The 24427-nt window shown below is 40.4% G+C and overlaps 1 protein-coding gene across 1 annotated transcript in view; it reads left to right on the top strand.

Annotated features, from left to right (window-relative positions):
- The window catches only part of LOC308631974 (F-box/WD repeat-containing protein 12-like), a 67044-nt gene extending 62722 nt beyond the window's left edge, over nucleotides 1–4322 (top strand). The window contains exons 11-12 of the mRNA XM_081263549.1: nucleotides 1512–1643; nucleotides 4095–4322. The gene's annotated coding sequence lies outside the window, so the exon portion shown is untranslated. The remainder of the gene's footprint in view (nucleotides 1–1511; nucleotides 1644–4094) is intronic.
- The last annotated feature ends 20105 nt before the right edge of the window (nucleotides 4323–24427 follow it).

Consider the following 24427-nt stretch of genomic DNA (forward strand, 5'->3'; position numbering starts at 1 on the left):
TTTATTTCTTTTTAGCTGGCCAAGACTCTTGACTCAAAGCCTGATAGGACCAAACAAAAATATTCAAATATCCAATTGTATTAAATATAGCCTGAACAAACAAAAATTTCTTATGCATTTAGAGCTGCCTGCTTTGCATTCTCCATAAAACTGAACTCAATATCTGCTAGCAGTAGATAAAGACAAACCCTGGGGTATAAAGAACCCCAAGTTGGGCTGGAGTTGTGGCTCAGTGGTAGAGTGCTTGCCTGGCATGTGTGAGGCCCTGAGTTTGATCCTCTGTACCACATATAAGTAAATAAAATAAAAAAGATCCATTGACAAAAAAAAAAAAAAACAAAAACAAAAACCCAAGTTGCTGCTCTTCAGAGCTCTGTGGCCCAGGAACTCCCTGTGATGGGATGAATTGTGACCACCCCTAAAATTAATATGCTGAAATCCCAACACCCAGGATCTCAGAATATGATCGTACTTGGAGATAGGGGATTTACGGAGGTAACCATGTTAAAGTGATGTTTTTAAGTGTGGGCTCTAATTCAATGATTGAAGTCCTTGTTAAGGGGCCATTGGAACATAGAGGGATGTCTACAATATGCCCTATATATTGTCTTTTATTTAATCCTTAAAACAATCTTTTGATATGATTATTGCTATATCCATCTTGAATAAAAGAGTTCTAATTCCAGGATCACACATGTAATAGATACAAACTTCTAGATTTGAATTGATTATTTTTTAAAAATATTTTTTTAGTTGTAGATGGACATAATACCTTTATTTTATTTATTTTTAAATTTTTAATGTGGTGCCAGGGAGCAAACCCAGTGCCTCGTGCATGCTAGGCAAACGCTCTATCACTGAGCCACCACCCGGGCCCTTGAATCGAGTCAAGATTCTATCCTTTTCCCACTATATTATTTTCCTCTTAATTTTGGCATCAACTTTTTTATTCATGCTATTCAAACTATAGACAAACAACTGAAATTATGTCAATTAAGGCATTCTAAGGCAAATATGTTTCAGGCATGATATGTATTTCATGGTCAATATCAGAAAGATCTTGAAAACAGCTAAGCTTTATTCTTGTCTCAGGGAAATCTCTTAAGAAAATATGCATTGCATATTACTATTTCAAGTTGTAAAGAAATGGTATCATGGGAAAAAATCAATGCTTATTCTCTTTCAGGAGATATCAGTTGATTTTCAGTAGACATTCCATTTGCATCTTTTTATCTGTTTTTGTACTTGTCATAGTTGCTTACACTGCTTTCTTAGGTTACACAGAGATAACAGGAGACTCAGATTTTTTCTAATAGAAACTCAGTTGAACTCCTCACCTACAGTAACACCAGTCACCAGAAAGACATTCGAGGAAAATAACCAGTTGTTTGGTGAAGCTGTATCATAAACCTTCTCAGGGCTAATTTTTCTTGCTCAATCTCTTTGAACCGGATGATTAAAGATTTCTGAAGTTTTTCAATGTGAATCCTGGTCTTCTTTTCCTCTCCGAGGTTGTTCACAAGAGCCCTATGCAGGAATATGGGATCTCCAGACTTTAAGATGTTCCTCTTTATCATGAAGCCCATTCTATCTGTCCTTAAACTGTGACTGAAGAGATTCAAGGCAGGATAGTGAAGCTGCCTGTAAGTGTCTCTGTAAAATGATTTGTGTTTTAGAATATTAGAAACCATAGCACCATGGGAACAGAGCCTCAAAGAATCTTGGAGTTGAGTGACATCAGAGATCTACCTAGTCCAAACCCTTAAATTTACTAATCAGAAGATTTTAAGTTTGAAGATAAATTATTCCTAGTTTAGGAATACAGATGAGTGTAGTGAAGGCTATCTAATACTAACCACCATCTTGTTCCTCTACTTAGGTTAAATGGTGCCTTTAGGGGCTTCTAATCAGGACCAAGATATTCATGGAGAGAGAAAATTAGAAGGTTGATTCAACAATTGGGTTTTAGAAACTTATTCTTCATTCTCTTTTTACCTAAAGTTTCTGAATGAGATTGTGTCTTTGTTTACACTTAAAGTGAAACTTAGACAAGAATATTTTCATGAACTATCTAATTTTCATATAAGAATAGGAAACAAGAAACATTATGTATTCTATTCATCTTCACAAAAAACAAAAAATATAAACTAAGAATTAATGAGATTATCTAAATGGAAAGAGGCAATGCAGATAGGATGGAGAATGGGAGCTAGGTAGGAGGAAGGAATATGAAGGCTTCTTCTTTGAGTACACCCAAGTCTAACTTCTGACATTTAGAAATGCTCATTTTTCTTGTGCTCAAAATAATTAAATTCAACAAGATTGGGGGAGGTGATATCCCAAACTACTTCATGTGAACTCCAGGATTGAGCAAAGATGCAAAAAACTTTGTGAGGATTGAGAACTAAATTCTCTGTTGGAGAAAGAGCTACAAATGAAGAATGAAGAAAGGCTATTCTGTATTCTATGGTGCTAGACTGGGATGTGCGCTTTTATGAATCAGCATGAATTTGATTATATGAGTCGGTACTAATCTGTAGTTCTATGCATTAGTATGAATTTGTGATTATATGACTCAGCATAAATTAATCATTCCATGAATCTGAGGCTATATAAATCAGTATAAATTCTTATGAGGAATGGTCTAGAAACTCTGGCCTCCAGAGAAACCTTAGAGACTTGAAACTTTGTGACTGTTCCAACCTAAATTGAGGCCTATTTATTTATTCCCAGCTTCACTTTCTGGAAGGTGCAAAAAACAGGTTTATTTCTCTCTCTGTGGGTTTTATCTCTGACTTTCACTTAAGTCTTGATTCTGTTGTTTTATTTCCTTTAAACTTTTTACACATGCATAATTCTTTTAGCTCTCCTATTACTGAAATCTCAGGCCAGAGAGTCAACTTTGGGGATCCCAACAAATCAGGTATGGCTACTCACCCCAAAAACCAAAAGGAAAAAGAAATGGTAAAAAGCAGAAAATGAACTTAAATCAATATAGCCATAATAGAAGGCAAAGCAAGACAGCATCTTGGCTTTGTCTTCAGAGTACTGACAAGAGGTTTAGGTTTAGCAGGGGGTAAGAGGTATGCATAATTAAACATTCCTGGTCAAATCACGGTCTGATTGGTCATTATTTCAGTCCTGGTTCTGTGAAGTGGCTCCAGAGAAGTCCTTAAGTACTTGAGGGGCATGATTATCTATCAGATCTGTGATCCTCAAAAGGGGCAGTCAGGTTCCCATGAGATGCCTGTTCTTGCTTAGAATTGCAGTCTCATTATGGCGTGATTTGCTTGCAAGGCTACACTATTCCGAGAAGAGGTTGGGCAATGATTGGAGACTTCTAGTGCTGCTCTAGGGGATCTAGAACAGGACGCTGGCAATTCAATGTCCTTGCAAACCAATACGTTAGTTACTTTTATATTGGTGTTCTCAGTTCTGAAGGGGGACGAGATAGGTTAGGGCTAATAAACAATGTATCTGAATGAAAGTATTAGAAATATCAGGGTGCCCAGAAAGCAGACACATACTCAGCAAGGCAAATTTTACTTCTGCAGAAAGGTGTGCTACCAAAAACACTCAAGCAAGAACAATAGGTGGGAGGTCTGTCCAGGTTTTTATCCCTAAAGCATCACGGCCCCTTTCTATCACTATTTTAGTGATAGAAAGTCACACAATAGGTAAAATATTTTCAAATTTGATTTTTAAAAAGCTAACAGACCAAAGAAACTCAATGAGCCCAAAATATAAGAAAAAAAGAAGAAAATTAAATCAAAGCATATTATAATCAGATTGTTCAAAATGTTATAAAACAGCCAGAGAAATAAGATACATTACATATAAAAGAACAATGATTATATTCCATGCTTATGATAATTTTATCAAAATGGATTCTACTATCATGTGTAACTAAAATGAACCAATAAAAAAAGAACAAAAGAATATTTCTCTTAGGAAACACGTTAGGGTAGCAAACACTGAAGTAACATCTTCGTAGTACTTATACAAAAAAAAATAATTTTTAAATCAAAGACCTTTTCTTTTTTCTTTTTTTTTAAAGAGAGAGAGAGAATTTTAATATTTATTTTTTTTTTTAGTTTTCAGCGGACACAACATCTTTGTTTGTATGTGTTGCTGAGGATCGAACCTGGGCCACAGGCATGCCAGGCGAGCGCGCTACCGCTTGAGCCACATCCCCAGCCCATCAAAGACCTTTTCATACAAGGAAAACCATAATCAGTCAACTGAATATCTGCTATATAACAAATGTTAAAATGTTTGCCTTCTCCTTGAAGGAAAGAGATGTCATATGAATCTTCACAAAGGAATAAAGAATATTTGGATAATTAGTATGTGAGTAAATGATTTTTAAAAATTTCCTAAAAAATTAAAATAGAAGTACAATATGATCCAGCATCTCACTTTTGAGTATGAACTTAAAAAAATTGAAATCAGGATCTCAAAGACATATCTGCACATCCATATTCATTGTAGCATTATTTACAATAACCAAGATATAAAAACAACCCAAATATCTATGAACATTAGAATTAATAAAGAAAATGTGATGTGTATACACTCACACACACATACGTACACATACGTACATCATGGAACACTATTCTACAGCCTTTAAAAAGAAAAAGAAAGAAATCCTACCATTTATGACAATATGCATAAAACTAGAAGATGCTAAGTGAAATAAATCAGGCACAGAAGGACCAATACATAATTCTACTTACATGAAGCATCTAAAATAGTCAAAGAAGTAGAAAACTAAATGGTAGACTCCAGGGGATAAGAGACGGGAAAATGAGACATTGTTGTTGAATGGGAATAAAGTTATAGTTACACAAAATGAAATAAGTTCTAGAGATCTGTTGAACAACGTAGTGTCTATAGTTAGCAATATGGTATCATGTACTTAAAATTCCATTAAAACCTGATGTTAAATTGTTTTTTTCATGGTGCTTAGGGATCAAACCCAGGGCTTCATGCATGCGAGGCAAGTGCTCTACCACTGAGCGACATCCCTATCCTCATGTTAAATATTTTACTATCAAATATATATACACATAAAAAAAAAAAAACTCCAGTAACAAAGCTGGCCATGCTGGTCTATGCCTATAAACTAAGCTACTCAGGAGGCAAAGGCAGGAGGATCACAAGTTAAAGGCCATCCTGGGAAACTTAACAAGAGTTTGTCTCAAAATAAAAAGGGCTGGGGATGTAGCTCACTGTCAGAGAACTTGCCTAGCATTCAGTATTGCAGCAAACAGACAAAACCACCAGAAGCAAATGAGCGAATACAAAAAAGAAACAGAAGGAAAATTTTGGAAAAAAGGGATGTGTATTACCTTGGCAGTGAGGATATTTTCGTGGATATATGCATATGTCTAAATTCATCAAGTTGTACAGATTAAATATGTGCCAAGGTTTATATACCAATTATACTTCAGTAAAGTTTAAAATTTGAGTTTACACATACAGTAACAAAAATAGAAAAGGATAAGCAAATTAAACCCAAAGTAAGCAGAAAATAAAGACCATCAGTCATGAAGTAGAAAAAAGGAAAAGCAATAAAGAAAATAAATGAATTTAAAAGTTTATACTTGGGGCTGGGGCTCTAGCTCAGTGGCAGAGCACTTACCTAGCACATGTGAGGCACTGGGTTCCATCCTCAGCACTATATAAAAATAAATGAAGGCATGCTGTCCATCTATAATTACAAGAGAGGGAGAGAGAGAGAGAGAGAGAGAGAGAGAGAGAGAGAGATTAACCTTTTTTAAAAAACTTATTCTTTGATATTTGAATAAAATTTCAGAGTCTATAAATACTAAACGGATAATAAGAGAATCACAGGCTGTGGGATATGTTTCTCCTTTGCTAGAAATCAAGAAAACTCTTTTTTCCCTTTTGATCAAAACCTTGTCTTCATTATTGGTTTGGCATCAGGGATGAGTATTGAGCATTCAGTAACAATTGGTGGTCCAGATCAGATGGAACCTGATGGTGGTCCAGATGGACCCGCCACTCCAATTTTCTAGGGATGGTCTAGCATTCTGGGGAACCCTCCTTCCATGCTAAGGATGCAAGGTAGCTGGTGAGCTTGTTGAGAGCCAACAACTGGAGAATTAGGAGATGAGGTGAGTTTGCCTGGGGCCAAACCAGAGGAGCTGTTCCTGTGAGTAAAGGGAGGGACTGAGGGATCATCCCAGCAGCTGCTGAAGTTTATTTTGCTTCTGGGAATGCCTTCCTTCTCTCCCTGAACTGCATGTGTTGCTCCATCAATTGGTCTACCCTGAGAAAAAGGAAACCCAAAGCAGTAAACTTGCAACATCTTGGTCATTCAATAAGCTCCCTGGGTGTGCACTCTGAGATACTTGATTCCATATATCTGGTTCCCTTTCATAGGAACATTTGGTTCCTCTTTATTGAGACATCTGTGGCATCACTGCTGTAGGAATCATGGTTAAGTGGAAGTAGGGAACTTAGGGGATTTCCCTCGCATCTGGTCTATTTTAAAGGTTCTTATCTGTCAGCCATGGTTTGGGGGCTCCTCTCTGGTTGTGTGTGTCTGTGTTTTTGTTTGTATCCATTACAAGCTCTTTAAGAGACAGGCGATACTGCTTTGATCCTATAGGCAATCTCTTGGGAAAGATCTTGGCCGAAAAGTCATCTACAAGTATAAGACTTTCTAAGAAAAAGATGAGTTTTACTATAACGATCTAGCCTTAAAATGGCTCTCTGAATTATATATTTTTGCAGTTGGAGTTGTTCTTTCAGAAGTAAAATAAGTAGAAGAAAACCTGCAGGTACATGCATGATAAGGAGTCTGAACAGCTAGAAATTAAGCTAATAGTGCAAAAAGGCACTGCTTCTCAGCCCAGCACCAAGGAGTTGCAGATCATCCAGCTCTGAGTCAGGGACATCGACCTTGGGCTAGAGGAGAAAGCCTCAGGAAAGCTGCCTGGGCTTTAAAACAAAACAAACAAACAAACAAACAAAAAAACGGGCAAAAAGGACTTGGCTTCTGTCCTGCCTTCAGCCCTTCTTTCTAATGGGGGAAACCAGATTTTGAGAATGGAGTTGGTTCTCTGCTTCTGCTGGTGGGTGGGGTCTGTGTGGGCTGCAGGCCTGGCTGATTTCTTTCTTCATTCTTATCTCTTAGGTTCAAGGAGTGATGGTAGAGGGCAAGAATAAAAGAAGTGAGTTTTGTTTTGAGTGAAAGGAAGGGAGATAGAGCTCTCGAGATGCAAGGGGGGACCTGGCAGTAGGGTTTCCCATTTGGGTGCTAGTCTGACGACTTGTATGGCTTCTGGGTAGGGGCAATGATCAGAGTCCATGCTGAACAGATATTGGAAAGTGCTGGGGCTGCTGATTGGAATTTATATTGAACAGGTATTGGGAAGGTACTGGGGCTATTGGCTTGGCTGGTAACCTTCTAATTGATTATGTCCCTTTAGTCCTTAAGTCTAAACTTTTTTGCAACCTCCATTTGGGTCTGCCCCCACTTCTGTTTTCCCACAGCTCTGGGGCAAAGGACTTGGCTGCAATGTTTCTACAGGTTAACCTCAAATAGTGGTCTTTACATTTGAGAAACAACAACAACAACAACTTTAATTGGTGCCCATTGCCCTGACTGCCCAACCATTAAACTATGTTATCTTTTCCAGGGGGTGTAGGCTGTCAGTCACAAAGGATGTGGCAAAGGGAGCCAGTATGCTAGATTATGACCTGAAGACAGGAATAATTTCCCCTTTTAAGATTTGATAGGATACCCCATTTGACCAGGGGCCATCCATCACTGGAGCATATCAATTCTTGATATTACAATATCCCATTCAATTAAATGCATGGGGAGACTAGCAGGATAAACAACTGCATCCAGAAAAAAAAAAAAACTCAGAAACTAAAGCCAACCTGTGTTTTGTTGGCAGCCACTGCAAAGGGATCTTCAACAAAGCCTAAGGAAAAGGATGGACAGGGCCTCCCCCATTGAATGTCAATGTGCCTAGTGTAAGAAAAAGAAAAAGAGCCTCTGGGCATAACTGACAGTGGGGATGCACTTATTAAAGCTGATGGCATTTTGATAATGATAAGGGCGACAGGTCAGGCTCAACAATAGCCTGTGTTCCAATCCCTTCAATGCAATCTGGGCACAATTTTTGTATATACCAGACTGTCCGATTCCTCTTGTGTAATGAATTTGTTGTGTGAATTAAGTGCACAGATAATATTCGTACCCAAAAGCAATAACTTAATTTGCAAGTGCCTCCCCAAAATTCACTCTGGTTCCAGCTTTTGCTTGCTAACCAGGAAAAGAAACTAAGCACATTCCATTGGATGTCTACAAAAAACATGATCCCTGCCCAATGTATTCCTTGTCCAGTCACCAGCCAACTGCCACCATGGACCTCTGGACTGCCCTGATGCTAAGTGCCCTCACACTGTTCATGTCCCACCGGATAGAAACAAGGTATTTGGGTCACTTCCCCCCAACTTCACTCTCTCTCAGCAGGAAGCAGCTTGGGGGTGTCATCGCACATTTTCCCAAAGAAATGGAAGACAGAAATTGACAATGGAGAAATGTAACAGTGGTCCACTACATGCTTTGAATATAGCCCTTGCTGCTCTGCCACTGAGGCTTATTTTAAAATGGATATGTTTTTTCCTCTTCTCCTTAATGTCCCCTCCCTAATCTCAGGAGAAACAGGATTACCCCTCTTCTCCAGTGCAGATCAAGTTATTTGTCCCTGAGCACACACTCTCACCACAGTAAAGAAGTAATTCAGACTTTGGGGAGGGTATGGGAAGATCTAAGAAGATCCCAAATTTACAAGTTAATTACAATTCCCATCAGGAAACAGCTGGAATCACATCTTTAAAAACCTTCTGTTTCCCTGAATAGGTAGAATCACAGACTCTGGGATAGAAATCCCCTGTGTTTCCCTTTACTAGCAAAGCAATGGAATTTATTTTTCATTTTAAAAAAAATGATAATATTAATAACAATTTTATTTATTTATTTTTATTTGTTTTACTTAGTTACACATGACAGTACAATGATCTTGACGTATCATACATTTGAATCAGATGGGATATAATTTCTCATTTTTCTGAGTAAACAGGTTGGAATTTTAATATCCTTGTGCTTCTGACAATTTTCCTCAGGACTGTCTTAAGAATTGTTCAATGTTTAAGAATCACCAGGAAAACTTGAGACATATTCCTGAGTCTACCTTTAGAGTTCTCATTTAGTACTGTTGGGGTAGGGGCTTTAAAATGTGCGTATTTTTGTGTTCTTTGCGTCAAATTACGAATCTAACATACCAATTCTTTGTATAATATTAAGGCTACTTATCTGCTTTTTTATTTTTTTTAGATAAGATCTCACTAGGTACCTGGGCTGGTCTGGAACTTTGTAGCTCAAGTCTTAGCTTTCTAAGTAGCTCAGGCTACAGTTGTATACCACCACTTTCACCCACAATATTTATTTCAAATTCATGTCTGTTATATTATCTTCATAATTTCTGGGTTTCTTCCAGTGGTCTGTTTCTTTGGGTTTTTGTTTGTCTGTTTTTTGGCCTTACCTTTTTGTATACTTTGTTATTTTTGTAGAAAATACTGGACACTGTACATTTAAAAACTTATAGTTAACTTGGATTTATAATTGATTTTGGAAAGAAACATAGGCATTAGTAACCCCAAATCTTAACCTAATAAAATATTGAGATACTTAAAAGCTGGTTTTCAATCTCTGTGTAAACTGGTCTATTTTCCACTTAATTGTGTATAGTCAGTGAATCCCCGATAATTTTAGGCAGAGTTTATAATGGTCCCCTCCTGTGTGACTTTGAACATTAATGTTTTTAATTATAGCTCAATAAATCTATCAGATGCTGAGTTTATCTTTTTAGGTTTCCTTTGCCACTCACAGAATTGGTAAATGCCTCAAGAAAACAGGGCACCAAATCTTAGGCTCCTGGATTCAAGTCAAAATTACAAGAGATTAAATGTTTCAATGTAATTTTTCTTATAGTTCTCAATGTCTTGGCCATTTTAAATCATCTTCTTCCTTATTATTCCCTGAATTAAAAGCCATAGCTTACTGAGTTTGTTTGTTTTGGTGCCAAGGATAGAATTCAGGGCTTCAAATATGATACCAAGTGCTCTCAGCTATCTCCCTAATCCCTTCATGCTCTTAAAAAATGGTGTTTTTGAAAATGAACAAATATTTTCATTGAAATTCTATTATAATCCATGTCTTTTCCTTTACTTCATGGTCTGTGAGAATTTAAAAATATTTATACTAATGTTATAAAGTATACATTTAAAGACTACTGATTTGCTTTCCAAATTTTAGTCTTTAATTCCACTACATTTTTAAGTTTTTTCCAGAATTAAAAATGAATTAAGTACTACTTAGAATAGAATTACTACATTCAATGCTGCTACATCACATTCACTTGGGGAATACAGTTCACAATAGTTTATGGGCTCAAAGATAATAAATTGTTACTGAAAGGTTTTGAGGTAAAGTATGGAAATTATTTTATAAATTCTCCAGTTGAATGAAATACAAAGCTATTGTTTAAACCTCTGGCATATCTATTCTTTGCCAAGTTATTTTCAATGCCAGTTTGGTTATACATAAAATTTCCATATGATATGATTTTATTATTAACTTTTACTTCCTTCCCTTACACAACTATCTTCTTTCCTACATTATCACCTATCAAATGCATTCAAGTTTAAAACATGCCCCTCTACACTGAATTTTGCCTTGTTCTTCAAAACTATCTTTGCTATATCTGGCCCTCTTATCTTTCATATAAACTTTAAAATACATTTTAGAATCCCACGTGCTTGCTATTCTAAATGTCTCTTAAAAGATTTACTAAATGTAGATTTTAGAGGTTGGAAGGAAACATGTAAATTATGGGCCCTGACGATTCGGACTCATTAACTTCAGTACAACTCCTGTTTCATTCTAAGAGACTTAGGAAAATGAGAATAAAATTTAATAGCCACAGTATGGTTTGAATATTAAATGTCCCCCAAAAGCTCATGTGTTAAAAGTTTGGTCCCCAGCTGATGACAATACTGGAAAATAGTGGCAACTTTAGAAGCTGGGGCTTGGCTGGAGGAAGTTAGGTCATTAGGAAGTTAGAACCTCTACTGGGGTCCTAGCCTCGTCCTCTCTTCCTATTTTTCAGCCACTGGGAGGTAAGCAACTTTGTTCTGCCACATGCTCCTGGTCATGAGGCTCTGCTTTGCCACAGGACCCAACAACAGAGCCAACTAATCAAAGACTGAAGTCTCTAAAACCATGAATAAACTGATGGAAATAGTAATCAAAAACTTTCTAACTGGCTGGGTGTGGTGGCTCATGCCTGTAATCCTAGCAGCTCGGGGGCTGAGACAGGAGGATCATGAGTTCAAAGCCAGCCTCAGAAATGGCAAGGCACTAAACAACTCAGTGAGATCCTGTTTCTAAATAAAATACAAAAAAGGGCTGGAGGATGTGGCTCAGTGGTCGAGTGACCCTGAGTTCAATCCTGGGTAGCCCCCCACAAATGTATGTGTGTACACACACACACACACACACACACACACACACACACACACCTTACAATCCCTCAAAACACCAAACATTTCAAGATAAATGTAAATACTTCCCAAACTCTTCCAACAAATTTCAACCTAATTCTATGAAGCCAGCATTACCCTGATATCAAACCAAAGATACTACAACAAAATGATAGAACAATATATCTTATATAGTGATGTAAAAATGCTCAACAAAACACTAGCAAATTCTCTCCTGAAATCCCTCCATATAAAAAATGTATACCTAGGTGTGGGGACAAGTGCATGGAGTACTGCATACATGGCATATGTTAAGGGCATCTGAGTGGCAGGCCACTCCCCTCGTGTTAGGCTTGTGAGTGGCAGGCCGCTTACCCTGTAGACACAGCCCTGGGCGTGAGGCCCTGTGTTGAAGTCCCTGTGCTTGCTCCATGCCCCACTCCTCAATTGGTTGCTGCAAGGACAGTTAGCAGAAATTGCATTGGTGGCTGCCTGTACTCTGCTTAGCTACTGCCTGAGTATATATACATGGTAATGTTCAATAAAATCAGATCTGCTTCCTGCTTGGTCTCCTGAGGTCTTGGTGAGTTACTCCGCAGCCACACTCTCCTCACCCTGTTCCATGGACCTCCTCTCTAGAAAAGAGAGCACCCACACTGCTGGTGCCTGAACAGGGACCTGGGGTAAGTCTATAAGACAGGGTGTGACCCCTCACAGAGTGGTGAGGAAGGGGAGATGGGGAAACTACTGAGTTCCACCAAAGGCTCACAGATGCAAGTGCTACACAGTCTCTTAGATACTAGAGGTTTAACCCTGAATAACAGAGAAGCCCAGAAGTTCTGGGATATTGCAATTGATATCAGTCCATTGATAAATGCTGCTGATGTTTTTGATCCTAGGGTATGGGACAAGATAATGGCAAATGCATGGCAAGCTAAAGTGAGACAGGGGTATTCTTTACCACTACATTTTTTCCCTACTGTGACAGCCATTCAGCAAAGTTTAGGGGGACCTTCAACAGACCCTTGCCATATAATGATGGCCCTGAAGGAAGATGAGGCTGTGAAAGACAAAGAAGAGGAAAAAAGCAGGGGTGAAAATCTACCTCAGAGCAAGCCACCACAACGGGGGCAGGAGGGAGAGAGGCAGGAAACGGTACCACTAGCCTTCATGGTGCAGGAAAAGGTGACCACAAATGATGCAGGTGCGCCTTCTACTGACAGGCAAGGATTATATCCATCCCTGAGTCAATGACAACTGCCACCCTATGAGGCAACACCAAAGCCAGCAAGGGACTATGACAGCTAGAAATGACCAGGCTACCAGACAGGCCCAAATCATGGGCTCCCAGAAACCCATTCCAGGAGGCCAGAGATCCTTTTGAAGATCTATGAAAGATAAGAGATGAAAAGTGGGGTAAGGTAAGCCTTCCCAGTCAACACGGCCCGCACATCATAGCACCCTGCCACTTGGTATCCATATGCATTGGGTACCCTGAAGAAGTTAAAGAAAGTAGTAAAAGAGGATGGGCCCCAGGGGCTATTTGCAGAGCAAATGCTCAAATCACTCAGTCTTGAACTTAATTGCTCCCAAGACTGGAAGGACCTAGCCAGAGCAGCTCTTGAACCCACAACATTTTTGAAGTGGAAGGCATTCTTCTATGATGAATGTGGATAGCAGGGGGATCATAACCACACCACAAATGTTAACCTCCCAGCTGAATGCTTGCAGGGAGAGGGAATCTACAGCTCCCGTCTGGTACAGGCCACAGGCCCACTCAATTATTTTGATCAGGTGTGGCTCTATGCTCTGAAAGCCTGGAGGAAGTTGCCAGTTGGGGGAGGTACAGTTTCTATTCAGGGCTTAAGGTTGAAAACCACCAAGGACTTGCCTCGGTTTACTGACAGAGTAAACAAGGTGGTAGAAAGGAAGGTGTCTCAGGAGGGAGCTAGGGAGCCTTAGCCAAGGAATTATCTGGAACAGAATAAATAAGGAACATAAAGCAGCAGTGGTACCAGTATACAATGGCATGCGGGATGACTGGAATTTGGCCACCCAGGATATAGGACAGCTCAAGCCTCTCTGTGGCCCTCAGCCATGGCAGTTGCATAAAAGCAGGACTAAGGAGGCTTGTGCACAACTAGTCAGAGACTTCAAAACATGTGCACCTTTTCTCCCCATTGGCCCTTTAAAACCTGTTGGATTCAATACCCCAAAGTTAAGATCTAATGGTTTATGGCAAATGGATGTCACTCATTTTGCTCTTTTTGGAAATTTAACATACATTCATGTAATTATTGATGTCTATTCAGACTGTGTGATGGCCACAGGAGAAACCACAAAAAAGGACATCTCTGATCTACTTAAATGTTTTAGAATTATGGATGTTCCCATGTCTTTGAAAATGGACAATGAGCCAGCCTGTACTAGCAAGACATTTCAAGTGGTTTGCAATGATTGGCATACACAGAACTTAACTGGGATCCCCTACAACCCTTGGACTCAAGGCATCATAGAAACACACAAGGAATTAAAGACCATGCTACCAAACAGAGTGGGGAAACTACATCAAGTCCCTTTGTGATGCCTTGAAAATAATCCTATTTACTTTAAATTTTCTTTCAATTACAAAATTTTTACAGAAATATCAGCCCATAAGCATTGGGACCTCTACACAGGGTCCTCCCATCTACCTATGATCTCATGAAAGGATCTCATAACAGATGCACGGGATGGTCCGGGCCCCTCCTAACCATGAGTCAAGGGTTGACATATGTTAACAGGAGCCTCACCCCATCTGGGTGCCTGCCAGAAAGTCAAGCCCTGGACCCCTAGAACCACCAACTAAGAAATGAAGGAACTACCTGTGGAGGAGAAACCTCACAAACAAAGGACTCAACAATGCAAATGGACCTCACATAAAGTAACCTGGGGTGATATTAAAGGTTTTGTTGAACAGCCACCAGATTGTCCCCTTTGCCTGATGGCAACCCCATCCCTGGACCTATGATGATGGTCTTAGTGTGTCCAATGCTTACTGCTGGTGAAGCCTCTCATGAGTTAAACTGAGCTTTGGTCACTGGACCACCACCTTTAGCAGTGGCTAATTGGGAAGGGGCTTTACCTAAGCTCTTCTCTAATAATTCCAACCTTATTGATCCTGAGTTATCCATCCAGGAGGGAACCACACCCTGGAATACCAGCATTTCCATACTTACTCTTCCCATTTGTTTCTCTGTATCAGATAATAAAACCTATTCTCCAAGCAGTCCTCTCTGTTTTGCTCTTGCCAATGAAACTATTGTAGATAACTATAAGTCATATATTGGGCTATCTCTCAATAAGCATTGACCTTAGAGTTATAGTTAATGCTCTCTATAGCTATAGACTCCCCCATGGCAAATTCAAGAAACCCTTGCTGCCAACATGCCCAACAACATTTTTTGGAAAGCCCCCCTCAGATAATGATAGCATCCCATGGAATCCATGTGTCACTGCCATACCTTATCTCCTTGATAAGAGGAATTTCTCCAGGGAAGAACAACATCTATGCACCTGGGAGGGTACAGCTCCCTGGAACGTAACTGATGTCCCCCAAAACTCTATGGGCTACTGCAGTAACTGCTACATGGGACAAGCTGTTACCAACCATTATGCAGGAAATCAGTATGGAATGATGGATATCACACCAATATTGCTGGCTGCTAGACACATCAGACAGACAACAGCCAGCTGAATAAATGGGTCTATATTGAGTCCAGACGCTGAACCATGGCTTTGCCTTTGTGCCACTTTATACCCATACACACTATGCACAGGCTTGTGCTATGCAACCCTTTGCCAAGCTAATAATCAATGATACTGCTGGCATAAATATCACTCACACATCCTGCTGGCTCACAAATTGTCTAACCTCTGCTATGAAAGCTAAAAGTATATTTATCCTCAGAGTGCCCCCAGCAATCTGGCTTCCAGTAAACCTGTCCAGAGAGTGGAGGAGTCCAGGGGACATGGAGATGAAGAATCTTCTAAATGAGATCCTGCACCAGACAAGGCATGCAATTAGCCTCATCATCTGGAATTATTGCCCTGGTAGCCACCATCGCCACCACAGCCACTGCCACTACTTCACTCACTCAGAGAATCCAGATGGCTCAGACTGCAAACAATTTGTCTACTGCCATGGCAGAAGCCTTTGCCATTCAAAATGACTTGAATAAACTGTCCTGAGCTGCTATTTTAGTCATTCAGCAAGAACTAGACCTCCACCAAGAACAACTAGATATTCTGTTTATGTTGCAGAGGCTCACCTGTTACCCTGAATTCCATAGTATTTGTATTACCCAAGATGCTGTGTCTGAAAACGTAACCTTACACTTCTCCAATTTTTCTCAGTGTATTAAGGGTGCTTGGGATGCTAACTATGTTATGACTATGCATAACCTTACTAAGGCAATTGTCAAAATCAATGAGACTAAGGTGTCTATTTTGACAACCTCTTATTTCTTCCAGGGATTGACTGAATATTGGAAAAACCTGAGAGCCAAATTAACCAATCCTTATGATGCTATTATCCTGGCCCTACTGTTTATAATAGTGATAATATTTTCTTGTGTTGTGAGATGCTTATGTAACCATTTAAAGGCCACCAAACGAAAAACAGTAATATTGGTTGAAGTCCTTGCAGCACAGTCAGAGGGGGGATATATGGGGACAAGTGCATGGAGTACTGCATACATGGTGTATGTTAAGGGCATCTGAGTGGCAGGCCACTCCCCTAGTGCTAGCTAGGAATGTGAGCAGCAGGCCACTTACCCTGTAGACACAACCCTGGGCATAAGGCCATGTATTGAAGTCCCAGTGCTTGCTCCATACCTCACTCCTCAATTGGTCATTGCAAGGACAGTTAGCAGAAATTGCACTGGTAGCTGCCTATACTCTGCTTAGCTACTGCCTGAGTATATATACATGGTAATGTTCAATAAAATCAGATCTGCTTCCTGCTTGGTTTCCTGAGGTCTTGATTAATGACTTCACAGTCACACTCTCCTCTACCCTGTTCCATGGACCTCCTCATTGGACGAGAGAGAGCCCAAGAACCTAGGGGCTAGGGTTGTGGCTCAGCAGTACAGCGATCACCCAGCATGTGTGAGGCCCTGGGTTCAATCCTCAGCACCACATAAAAATAAATAAATAAATAAAAGTATTGTGTCCAACTACAACTAAAAAATAAATACTTTTTAAAAATGTATACCTAAATTTTTCCCTTAAAACCATGAGCATACATCAGATTTCTCTATTATGAATACACAAACCTAACACAGAGCAATAAAATGCATACCATTAGCTATCTATTCAAATATATGCACAAACATTCACAATATCTCACAATGCCCTCAAAAAACATAGAATTGCCACTAGAATTACCACTCAAATACACATACACAATTCACACACCATTTCCTAAAACCACATTTCCAATACCACTAGAATACATGTTAAACTCATCCATGTGCAATTAATACACACTTTAAACAGATAAAATATAGGACTGGGGTTATGGCTCATTGGTAGAGCACTTGCCTAGCATGTGTGATGCCCTGGGTTCAATCTTCAGCACCACATAAAAATAAATAAATACAATAAAGGTATTGTAAAAAATAATTCTTCAAAAAAGATGAAATATATACATGACATGATGCAGATTACACATACCCAATTCCTCTCCCTCAAAACATACACAAAATTGCAAAAGCCATTATTATTAAAAATTCCAAACGTGGCAATGCAGTTCGTGCCACACAGCAGCCTTTCCACACCTAAACACAGATCCTTATAATGTCTTGATACTCCTTTGGGAAATGTACATACAGTAATGGAACAAGATCTAGATAGATACACAATATGGTAGACATACCATTATGACAAGTATTTACTATCCCTCTGTGGTGTCTCTAAATCCTGACCTCACTGAACTCAGGTTCAAGTACCATGTCAATTGCCTTGGCTAATGAAGTATAAGGAGAAATCTCTGTCACACATGACTCCCTCTATTCTTGTCCCAGATGGATTGCTCATTTCATTTGGATGTAAGGTGAAAAGACCATATTGACTTAAAACTAACCAATGGAAGGTAGGCAATGTAAGTGAGGAACAAAAATTTGTGTATGGAAGTCACGTAGATGCAAAAATTATATTTTTATATCAGATAATCTAGCACATTCCATGTCCCATATACCAAAACAGAAAAATGTGACACTGTATACACACACACACACACACAATCCCGTCAAAACTCCTCAAATATACATCCTCAATCCCTTAAAATTATACACACATCCATAATACTCTGACTCAAATACACACATCCCAAACCCCAATCCCCAGATGCATATATTAGATACCTTAGCCAACTCAAACACATGCATAAAACTTGTACAAGCTACGAATTCACAATGCTCTGTCCAATAAAATTCAATGTGTACTTTACATAACCTCACCCTCCTCAAATACTTGTTGAGCCTGCCTACAAACTCTGAATATTCACATAAATAAACTACCCAAAGAATCATCATGAAAGAACATATAAGCCCTTCACCCAATCAAAATCCAATTCTCTTAGCTTATACCTGCCCTGTCACTCACAGATTATCTGCACACTATAAACCCAACTAGAAATGCACAAGACCCTCGCTTCTTGGAAACTCCCTAGTCCAAAGTTATGGGAGAAGGTCACACCTGAAAAGAAGCTTGACCATGACAGGCACGGTGGTGCACAACTGTAATCCCAGCACCTTGGGAGGCTGAGGCAGGAGGATTGAGAGTTCAAAGCCAGCCTCAGCAACAGTGAGGTGCTAAGCAACTCAGTGAGACCCTGTCTCTAAATAAAAGGCAAACTAGAGCTGGGGATGTGGCTCAGTGGCCGAGTGCCCCTGAGTTCAATCCCCAGTAACCACCCCCACTCCGGAAAAAAAAAAAAAGAAATGTTGACCACAACAAAACCCACAAACCACATACAAAAACCTTGATCACTTAAGTCTTGTTTAAATCTACTGGACTGGAACTCTTGGTGACATATACATGAATAAGATACGACATACACAGCCCACACTCCAGAAGAGGCTATTTTTTGAAACTGATTCACCCACCATGTTTTCCTTGGAGCCTACCATCTTCCATTCCAGCAGGCTAACTTGTTTCTAATAAAGCTCATTCTCACTACATCTCAAGTCATTGACTCTACTGGGTTACAGTGACAACACACACACACACACACACACACACACACACACACACATGATGTAAAATGCCCAACAAAACACTAGCAAATTCTCTCCTGAAACTATTCATATCAAAAATGTATATGCTTCCTGGGCCTGAGGCTGGGGCTCAGTGGTAGAGCACTTGCCTAGAACATCTAAGGCACTGGATTCTATTCTCAGGACCACACAAAAATAAATAAATAAATAAAAGTATTGTGTCCATCTACAACTGAAATATATATATATATATATACACACACACACACACACACACACACACACACACACTACCTTTTAAACCTCTCGTACACAGTTCTCACAGCCCCTAAATTCACACATGTAAACCTAAACATATAAACCTAAATCACTCTGAACATATGCAAACAACTCCCACAATCCTGAACACAAACACACATTCGTTTTTTTCCTTCCTCAGAATGGAAATGAAAGTAATGAATTTGAGCTCAATAGAAGTAGACTATGTTGGACACGGACACCTGCAACCTGGATCTATTCTCAATGAAGGGACTCTTTTACCAATTTCTGAGAATGCTGCTGGAAACAGCCTTGGCTGTCAGCTCCTTTGACCTCTGCATCAGCTATAGAGAGCACCCTCAAGAGCTCTTACAGCTTTCTAGGGAGGTTTCATGGATAAATGGGTTAATAAACAGCTGAGCACAGCCCTAATGACAATATTAATTCTCCCCTGACACATGAGGCTAGCTGAGACTGTTTGGGGGCCTGGGTCGTATTTCAACATCTCCTCAGCCTCATTATGGTCTTTTTGAACTTTTCTTCAAAAAAAAAAATACAATGCTGACAAAACTGTCTCAGGACTGAACTGCAAGGAACTCAACATAAGACAGCATTCTTTGATTCCTTCAATGATTACTCATTAAGACCAAGAGGCACTGAAAGACCATCTCTCTTATGGATATTTCACCCCACAGAAGGAAATAGACAATAAGCAAGTATATGTATCATGGATTCACACATGGAGTTTTTGGAGAGAATCAGTAATTCGATTAAGGGTCAGGGTCTCTACAGAAAGAAGGGAAGGGCTACAAATATAGGCTTGAGGAAAAGTGCAAATGGAAGAATACGTTGCCTTGTACCGAATGGTTTCAACTTCTGTGGTTTCCTCTTCACTTGATAACTGCAATCTGATCTTAAGGTGTACATTCATTTTCGGGTGCACTAGATACCTAGTGAACCCATGCTGTAGACTAACAGACACTGGAAAATTCAGCAATTCCAAATGACAGGCATTTATCCTCTCAGGCACGGCATCTGAGGGTCAGGATTAGGGATGGCTCTGCCAGACAGCTCTCCTCCCCGAGTCTGGCCTCACTCAAGTGACAGGGATATGCAGCTCTCCCAGGGCCATATCCTCCAGCAATCAGCCTCATGATGTCCTCCTGTCTATGACAGAAAAGAAAGAGGAGGACTCCCAGCAAGGCAGAAAGCTCAGAGCCAGGACAGAAGGGAGGCTGTGTTGAGCCACATGGCGCAGGGCAGAGATGCACTGAGGTAAGGAACCAGGTCATTTCTGCTACTCCCTCAACTAGGTGTAGACTCTGGGGAACAAATTTTACCCAAGAGCAAGTTATCATACTTGAACTTTTGGAAAGTCAGAAACACACCCTCCTATATCTCTTTTTCATTTTTCATTGCTTACTTAATGCAGTCACTGAAGGATGCTCTGGAGGATTTCAAGACAATGGGACTGCTTGCTGTCCCTGAGGTATCAATCCTACATGAGACAGATGCTAAACTCAATGTTCTTATGAGGGAGAGGTGGAAGTTGGGGCTTTAGGAGCAAGAGAAGGGAGCCCATGTTCCCCATGGGCCATGGAATACATGCTGATGCACTGATATGGATGGAAACGGGGGATATATTAAGGAGGTGGACAGTTATATTCTGGACGGACCAATAAACAGGATACCAAACATTTTTGGCAACTATTAAAAACACACCATTCACTGCTCCAAGCACTTTACACCTTAACTCTAGTCTTCACAATCGTGTAGAGTTAGCTTTATTATTCCAGTTTTATAGAGAAGTAAGCTGAGGCTCGGAGAGGTTAAGACACTTGAGCAAAGTCACTTGCCCAAGGATCAGTGCATCACTGAACACTGTGATACACTGCATTTAGTGGCTCCACTTTGGTAGTGGAATTTAACCATGGTGGGACACTTACACCCCTGTAAACTAGAAGTCAAGGCTCTTCTGCCTACCCCTAAAGGACATCTTACTAGAACACCTCTAGTGTGTGTGTGTGTGTGTGTGTGTGTGTGTGTGTATGAGGTTTGAGGAGGCACATGGCAGCTGAGGCACAGATTTTGCAGGCTTTCAACAGCTCAAACCATGAAACAAGGTGTCTCTGCCCACCAGCTATGGCCCAGAGAAGCCAACAGCCCCTGTAGCTGCCCAGCTGGTTATCAGAGCATTCTGCATAGAGAGAACATCTCCCATCTCACCTCATGCCCAAGAAATCATACAACTTTATGACTTCTGCACATCATGTAGCCAACGCTATGAACAATAGAAGCCACCAACCATCTGACTGGGAGGCTACTCAGCCTCTAAGTATGGCCACACTCAGCCTTTCGAGTGTGTACTTTTGCTTTGCAATCAAGCTCTTTCACTTTCCCTAAAATCTGGACCTTCAATTCTTCTCTGCCAAGAAACCTGAAGGTTTGAGTAGAGGATCCTACATTTCTGAAGACCTTCTCAAACCCTTCATTGGTGACACCTGCACCATCAACACATAGACAAATTACCAGTTTTTACCTAAAATAGAAAACCATAGTACTCTGAATGTTCACGCTATTCCTATACCTATGCGCACACATACACATGCGCTAGATACAAACACACAACAGACACACTGTCCATATGCACACCGTGAAAATACTATGGGCACAGACTCCAGAAAACCACCTAGCATACACAAGTTGTCTCACACACCACCCCAGCCAAGACTGAAGCAAAAGCCTAAAGCTCTCAAATTCCTGTAATCTGCTATTCCCAAATGCACAGCCTGTCTACATGGCTTCTCTATTTCTAAACAAACACAACGAACCTCCCAAACCCCAGAATACTCACCAAAAAAAACCATGAGTTAAAATACTCACATGACCACCATAACCTACAGGTTTCAACTGCATAAGACCAAACATAAACGTCAGGACCACTCCCTCAAGCAACATCACCAATCTCTCTAAACATTGCATTCCAGAATAAACAGAAACAGGACCCTTGAGCCTAAATACTCATATGCCTGCATACAAAAACACTAATCACACAAGTATGAGGCTCTGGGTTCATATCACAGTACCAAAGAAGAGCAAACACATGTACAAAGGTACAGGGACTAATTCACACACAACTCTCACACACTAACACATATACACAAACATTCCCAATACTGAATATACAGACCCCTCTCAAACACTGCTACATTCCACATCTTCAGAACACAACATAAACCTTATCCCCAAACATTTCCACACACTTGTAGACACCCCAGCATTCTCCAAACAAATACACTTTGATATAACAACCACATTTATGAAAATAAACTTACATGATTCATCCACCCACAGCTCAATATACACAAAGTAGTACACATGCCAAACACACACAATATTCTCTAGCACACCACTTAAAAATACTCATCAACCCACTCATAAATTTTATAAATTTTTAATTTTTTAAAATGGAAACCAGATCCAACATCCCCCAAATACTAAGAAATAGTTGCAGCATATTACACACCTGTAATACATACAAATATAATTCATACTTTTTGGCCTAAATGCAGAAGCCCAGCATTCCATCAGATACAGACAGCCTTACTTCCCAGTTACATACTAGTAAATCCCCACTTAAAACACATTGCCAACAAAGATATTCATCAAAACTGCCATACCCCTGCAATACCTGTCCCCTAGACATTCTTTCTTCACACAACTCTGATTATAAAACACCCCATACAAACCCGAAGAATGCTAGTAACTACAGTCAATACACATGTAACTCTCCACAAGCATCAAATAGCTACATATAAATATGCAAATTCCTATTATCTCACACTACCTGCATATACAAAGTCACAAACTTCCAAATATTCACAAAGAAATAAATCATCCATTTCCCCAAATGGAGAATAACATACACTTCACATCACAATCACACATATTCATTCTGCCACACCTCAAGATTAGCCATAGATGTGACTTCACACAAGGAAATACAAAAATCCATAAAACAACAACAAACAAACCCACAAATACACATAATATCCTAAATACACAAACATTCCCACTACATTTCCCAAAGCAGATTGTATACCCATCAAAAATACACCCAATGATGTTACTTAACATTGCTCATATACACATGCACATATCTCTTCCAAATAACCCATGATATAAACAAAAATTGCAGTATTTGGGGTGCGGGGTGGTGTGGAGAACCACAGGTGAAATATTCCAAAGCCAAAATGCAAACACCTACACCAAACTCCCTGAGTTGATATGTATTATTTCTCACACCCTCCAAATGCAACTTTCCTACTCTCCCATCAGAAATACAACTTTCTCTCAATAATCATTCCAGACACATACAAATCTCAGATTCTCACCAGCCAACTTAAAACATAACAAACCCAAAACTATGAATGCAAATAAATACTTTGGAACACCATCTTCAAAATGGACATGCAACCAAAAATTCATGGCCTCTGAATTTACATAATTCCCAAGAAGGGAAAAAGCTTGCAACATAGTCAGATGCAACCATGCACCGCAGGCAAAAGCAGAATCAAAACGTATTAGCATCCCCAAAACCGAACTCTGACACCGCAGTGGCCAATGAACATTTACAAAAAAAGGACACATAACTTTCCTAATGTAAAAGATGAGCACCACAAAATGTAATAATACAACAGGAGTCTCTTTATTGCACACGACTTGGGGTCACACGGTTCTCCCGTCATCATTTAGGTGCTCTGTCCAGAGGCGCCCACCAACAGCCCACCTACGACGGCCGTCAATCACGGTGTGACCACGGCGGACCCAGCACACTCGGCTCAGTGTGTTCCCTTCTGCAAAGTCGCTAAGGTCAGGAGAAATGCGCGTCCTTCAGCCTAACAACCCTGATGGCGGCTGAGGGTGTCCCCAACATTCACAGCTTTCACAGCGACAAGGAGATGACCGTCACCACTTCCCCTGACACCGACAGGAGCCGCGGACCTGCTGACCGGAACCCCACTTCTCAAGCACCGCACAGGTGCCCCGGAGCCCGGCGCCACACAGGATGCAAGGGACACGGAGGGACAATGGCCATCGCACTGGCCAACGCGCCCCTCACTTCCGGGCCTGGTGCCGGCGCCCACGTCCCAGGGGAGGCGAGGCCAGCGCCCGGGCTGTCCAGCGAGGCACAGGGGCCGGGGGACCCGGCAGGGACACACGGGGGACGGGAGAGGTTCGCGGGTCCAGTACCTCGGGCCTATGGGACTGACTGGACGCCGCCATGGGAGCCGGGCCGGCCGTTGGGAACCCACCGTCCG

Source organism: Spermophilus citellus (assembly GCF_964194105.1).
Source record: "Spermophilus citellus genome assembly, chromosome: 12".
Lineage (NCBI taxonomy): Eukaryota > Metazoa > Chordata > Mammalia > Rodentia > Sciuridae > Spermophilus > Spermophilus citellus.